The sequence below is a fragment of the Aethalodelphis obliquidens genome, unplaced genomic scaffold, assembly GCF_003676395.1.
Source record: "Aethalodelphis obliquidens isolate GAN/ISIS:26980383/991018 unplaced genomic scaffold, ASM367639v1 scaffold31, whole genome shotgun sequence".
NCBI classification, from domain to species: domain Eukaryota; kingdom Metazoa; phylum Chordata; class Mammalia; order Artiodactyla; family Delphinidae; genus Aethalodelphis; species Aethalodelphis obliquidens.
In genome coordinates, this window is record NW_020837975.1 from 5,178,381 (window position 1) to 5,184,380 (window position 6,000).

Here is a 6,000-nt window from a genome sequence, read left to right on the forward strand (position 1 = left end):
ACACTTAGTAAATGTTCAATAAATGCTTTGAAGATAAATAACTTTAAGCTGATAATGCTGCTAGATGTTCTCTGGGAAAATCTGTCCTTTTTGTATCATGCATTGGGTCTCTATAAATAGACACCACAAAAAAATCTACAAACAAGCCTCTCTTACAGGAGAAAAGGAGTCTAGCAAATCTTATCAATCTCTCATTTTGTTCTAAAAACTCCTTTTAGAGGTAAGTTATGCACATGGATTTCAATGTGTTTAATAATCGTAAAATTAGCAATTGTCAGACTCCTAACGATGCACCTAGGTTTCTCCTTATAATATGCAATATATTGTTAATCACTTTTTACAAGTCTTCTCACCCTGCCAGCCAGCACACCTTTTAAAGGCAAAGACTGCCCTGTTGTGTGCGTTGCTATACACTCAGGGCCTATTTATGGCTGGCACACGGTAAGCATTCTAAGAAGATATTTGTTAATTTGGAAAATTTGAGAGCTTGGATCCATGTGTGTTCCACTTTTCTCTGGATTTGTGAGTTTCATCTATTTTTTCCATTCATCTCGAAAACAAGGAGTTCCTCACTCTGTGCTAAGTGTTGGAGGCAGCGAGGGTTAGGAACACTGCTCCTTCCTTCAGTCTGAGCACAACCAATGCAAAATGTAATCCCTTCTCAGGACTCACCTTCGCAGACCACTCCCACATCCCTACTCAGAGCGAGGACTGGGCCTTACCCGTGCCCATAGCATTTCTGTCTGCCACTGTCTCCGGCAGCTCTTGTGAGCTTCCTACAGCCCAGGGAAGTGGGTAGGCCCTTCTTAGAGGTTCCAAGAAGTTAAATAATGCCCCCCACCAAGGGTCAACATGTTAATAAATTGAACCCGTAGTAGAAGCCAAATATTCTGACACTTAAACCATGTTTCCACTATAATGGCTCCACCTCTGAAGTTTGAGAATGCATCTTCCAAGTCATCTAATCTGTAGCTTATTGTTGTCTTGTATTTAAAATGAACTTCTGCTTTTTCTTTTCTGTCATTTGTGTCTTACAGCATTAGTCCATGGGGATAAAAGTTATGGTGACCTCCTCCAGAACTCTGAGTATGAAACCAGTGATACCAATACAAAATAAATGAGATTGGCGATCTGCAAAAATCATCTAGACACAGTGTTCAGAGCCGTCATGTGTTGATGTGCAGGCTGGGCACTGCATAACTGTGCAAAGTGCCAGTCGGGTGCACAACCGGCAGCCTTGAGGGTGGTTACCTCCCAGGTCCACAGGGAAAACAACCCCAGAAATCAAATCTAGGTCCGGCAGAGTGTAAACAAAGGTTGAATATTATCAAGGGTACTGAGACATCTGAGGAAGAGTGTGTGGCTGACAGGTGGGCCTCAGGCCTAATCTGGTCTTCACACCCAGAGGGCAAATGCCTCCAGGGCAGGAACCAGGCCCAGGTTTGTTTAGGCCCAACTCTGTGCACAATAGGTCTAGTTCATGACCCAAAATAAACAATCATTTATTTCTTTCAAAGTGTACGTGTGTCTCTAAGGGCTTTGCAAAAGGCAAATTTTATGCAGGTTAATAATAATCACAGGGCTTCCCTGGTGGCGCAGTGGTTGAGAGTCCGCCTGCCGATGCAGGGGACACGGGTTCATGCCCCGGTCCGGGAAGATCCCACATGCCGCGGAGCGGCTGGGCCCGTGAGCCATGGCCGCTGAGCCTGCGTGTCCGGAGCCTGTGCTCCGCAGCGGGAGAGGCCGCAGCAGTGAGAGGCCCGCGTATCGCAAAATAATAATAATCATCATGATCATCATCACAAAGTAACTACAGGTCATTCTTTTCACTCATAAAGTCCTTGAAGAATACTAGAAAATGCTATTCAACACCAAGCTGGCACATAACTTGAGAACCATATCCACTTTTTAAAAGTGAATGGCTCCTACTGTACAGCACAGGGAACTATATTCAATATCCCGTGACAAGCCACAATGGAAAAGAATATGGAAAAGAATACATATATGTGTAACTGAATCACTTTGCTGTACAGAAGATATTAACATAACATTGTAAATCAACTATATTTCAATAAAATGTTTTAAAAATTTAAAAAAATGTTTTTAAGTGAATGGCTCTTAAGAAAGATGGTTTTGCCTAAACTTACAAATAATTTAAAGTAATCTGAAAAGGCTTCTGAAGACATTTCATTCTAGGAAGAGGAAACAATCAAAAACCACTATTTGTGATGCAGCTTTAAGTAAGCCTGTGACACAATTCAGTGGGTTAAGTCATATCTTCTCTATCATCCCTCCAGCTGTTTGCCTCTTCCTGGTACACCAGGCATTTGGGTGGAATTTTTCTTGAGCAGTCTGTCAGCCAGGCCCCTGAGAACAGAGAAGAATTGTATCAAACCTTTCCACCCACAGCTCACACTTGGCTTCAAAAGAAGAAGTAGAAAAAGAAGAAGAAAAAACAGTGGAAAAGAGTAATTGCATTTTCAATGATGGACATTCAGCTGCAAGTTCTAGAGTCAAGGTGAATTATTTGCTGACATGCAGGCCTTAGCCAAGTTCACTTTCCAGTCACTGCAAAGCACAGGGAGAGGTGTGCAGGCGGGTTAAGCCCTCATTACTCTTCAGACTTCAGGTGTCATTTGCGAAATGATCAGACTCCACTGGACCCAAGCCCTGAGGCCAGGACACTGGCTTACTCCTTGATTTTTTTTTTACCTTTCCTTGGTCATGACTTAGTCAGATCTGATTTTGAGACTACCTTTTCAATTCATGAAAACGAGCTAGATCATCTCAGGAATAAAAAAAAGTCTCCACAAACCATTCAACGGAAACATTTAACGTTTATGGAAGCACACAGCTTTCTGCTGGGCCTTCTGGAGCGTGCATGTGAGTTGTGGCCCCCGCCTTCAAGGGGCGTACAATTTAAATGGGAAGGCAACACACATACAAATGTGCACAAACAAGCGGTGCGTAACAGCAGTGGAAGGCAGTGCATACAGGGAGGCAGTGATGGGTAGATAAGAGGGCAGATTCTAAGCCACCGTTTGGATTCAGATCCTGGTTCTACCATCCTGTGACCTTGGGTAAGTTACTTCACCTGCCCATGTCTGTTTCCTCACCTGTTAAATGGAGGTGATAACTGGACTTACTCCACTCATTGTGTGATGAATAAATGAATTAAGAACAGCTTAGAACAGTGCTGGGTGCATAGTAGGGACTCAGCTCCATAGAAAGAAGCTATAATTTTATAATTAGGAGCCAAATACATGGGATAGGAAGGGCTTTCAAAGTTCAAACAAGGGGAAAATTGCTGTGGGTTGGTTGGTTGATTAGAAAAGGTTTTACAAGGAAAATATTGCATCTGAAGTAAAACTGGAAGGGAAAATGTGAGCCAGAGGAAGAGGGGGATTCAGAGGAGTGGATATAGGACATCCTAGTTAGAGGGATGCTCTTTCATTGGAAAATAGGGGAAGATGAGGTTGAAGGATGGCTGGCCCATTGTGGGAGGGCCAGGCACCAGGATGAGCATGGTGGATTTTATCCTTTGGACAATAGGAAGCTCCTGAAGTTTCCTGAACAAGAGAATGATGGATAAGAGTAATGTCTTTATGAAGGTTAATTCTGCAGCGCTTGGAAGTGAGGCTTGGAGGGGAAGCCATCCATGAGATAACTGCAATAATTTAAGGGCAAAAGGGTAAGAAACAAAAAGAGTTAAGAGTCTGCACAGGGGACTTCCCTGGCGGTTCAGTGGTTAAGACTCGGCACTTCCACTGCAGGGGGGCTGGGTTCGATCCCTGGTCAGGGAACTAAGATCCTGCAAGCTGTGCAGCGCAGCCAAGAAAAAAAGAGTCAGCACAGATGCTTTCATGCAAGAACTACCAACTGACGGAGGTTCCAGAACAGAGATGAGAGAAGGAGTTGGTTGACAGCATTAGTGACAAAAAGAACGATGATGCCAGTGACATAAACAGGTAAATCCAGAGAGTTGACCTTATTTTTCTTTTTTTTTTTTTTGAATTCAGAGGAGGAAACCAGAATTCCCTGCTAGACATAATGACTTGGAGGAAACAGAGCACAAAGAAAGGCAGATGGAGACGTGAAATTATTACAGAAAAGAGAGCTGAGATCAAAAAATCGGTAGGGGAGCCTGAGATCATGGGAGCCAGAAGAATGGATGGATTCACAGAGCAGGATTCACGGATACTAAGAATTAATGGATAGTAAAGAAGAAGACACACTTGGAAGAAAGAGCACAGCTTCTTCAAGGAAGGAGTCTTGACCTTTTTTTCATCCGCAATGGCCATGATGGAGAAGTACACAAAATGGTAAAGGATGACAATTGATACTGAAGCTTTGGTCTAAATCAATAAACAAGAGTGTGCAGGGCAAGACCCTGAGCTGGCAGTCAGGAGAGAAGGGGGTTCAGGAAAGTGGGGGGGGGGTGCCAACCACGGGGACTCCCGGCCCTAAAACTCCACAGGATTCTGTTCACCTCAAGGCGTGGTGCTGTGGATAACTTCAGTCGTTCTTCTTTGCATTATTTTTATTTTCCAGTATTCCCTAATTAGAATGTTTAACTTTGTTAAAGTACGGGGGAAACTATTCTAGAAGCTTATAAGACATCTGTCTACAGGGATAGGCTTCATTTTAACAATTTTCAAGGAAAATGTAGATGCTTTGGACTACTTCTATAGGTATTTATAGATATAGGTATATTCTATTTAAGAGGAATTTACATATCACCTTTATGGAGGAAAATCAAATGCATGCCAATTATCTTTTATTTCTACTTTTAATATAGAAGATGCCTACAGCAACAAACTACTTTAAATTTTTTTCTATCTAACTATCTACATATATATGCCTAGGTCCTTGCCATAAATTCTAAAAATACTCAGACACCTCATTTATTTAGTCAGTGGATACTGAATGCATTGGGGAACGCATTGGTAAGGAAAAATAAAAAATATGTACCCTCTCTGTGGAGAAAAGGGAACCCTCCTACACTGTTGGTGGGAATGTAACTTGGTGCAGCCACTATGGAAAACAGTATGGAGGTTCCTCAAAAAACTAAAAATAGACTTGCCATAAAATCCTGCAATCCCACTCCTGTGCGTATATCCAGACAAAACTATAATTCGAAAAGATACATGCACTCCTACATTCATAGCAGCACTATTCACAGTAGCCAAGACATGGAAACAACCTAAATGCCCATCGACAGATGAATGGATAAATAAGATGTGGTACATATATACAAGGGAAGACTACTCCGCCATAAACAAGAATGAAATAATGCCATTTGCAGCAACAGGGATGGTCTTAGAGATGATCATACTAAGTGAAGTAAGTCAGAAAGAGAAAGACAAACACCATACGATATCACTTATATGTGGAATCTAAAATATGACACAAATGAACTTATTTACAAAACAGAAACAGACTCACAGACATAAAGAACAGACTTGTGGTTGCCAGGGGGTGGTAGAGGTAGGGGAGGGTTAGATTGGTAGTTTGGGGTTAGGAGATGCCAACAATTGTATAGAGAATGGATAAACAACAAGGTCCTACTGTATAGCACAGGGAATTATATTCAGTATCCTGTGATAAATCATAATGGAAAAGAATACGAAAAAGAATGACTATATTATGTATAACTGAGTCACTTTGCTGTACACCTGAAACTAACACAACATTGTAAATCAGCTATACTTCAATAAAATAATTTTTAATTACCCTTTTTACACAGAGTATGATGAATTTTTTTTTCCCTTTGACGTCTTCCCCTTCCTTCCCCACTGCACCACACAAGTTGGTCATGTAAAACTGACGTCAACTTACAGCAGAGCATCACACATCACCACTGGTAAGAGTTCTTTGGTCATCCCTACCTGTTGGAAATTCTTACCAACTCTCTTCCCCACTCAGACCCTCACCTCTGCCACATGGCTGGGCTCCTCTCCCCTCTGCAAACACTTCCCCTCCTCCTGCCCTTCTCAGAGA

General features: G+C 42.1%; 1 long non-coding RNA gene across 1 annotated transcript in view; it reads left to right on the plus strand.

Annotated features, from left to right (window-relative positions):
* LOC113630955 (uncharacterized) overlaps window positions 1-5,034 on the plus strand; it is a 62,607-nt gene extending 57,573 nt beyond the window's left edge. The window contains exon 6 of the long non-coding RNA XR_003437147.1: window positions 4,020-5,034. This is a non-coding gene — a long non-coding RNA (uncharacterized LOC113630955). The remainder of the gene's footprint in view (window positions 1-4,019) is intronic.
* Window positions 5,035-6,000: the final 966 nt, after the last annotated feature.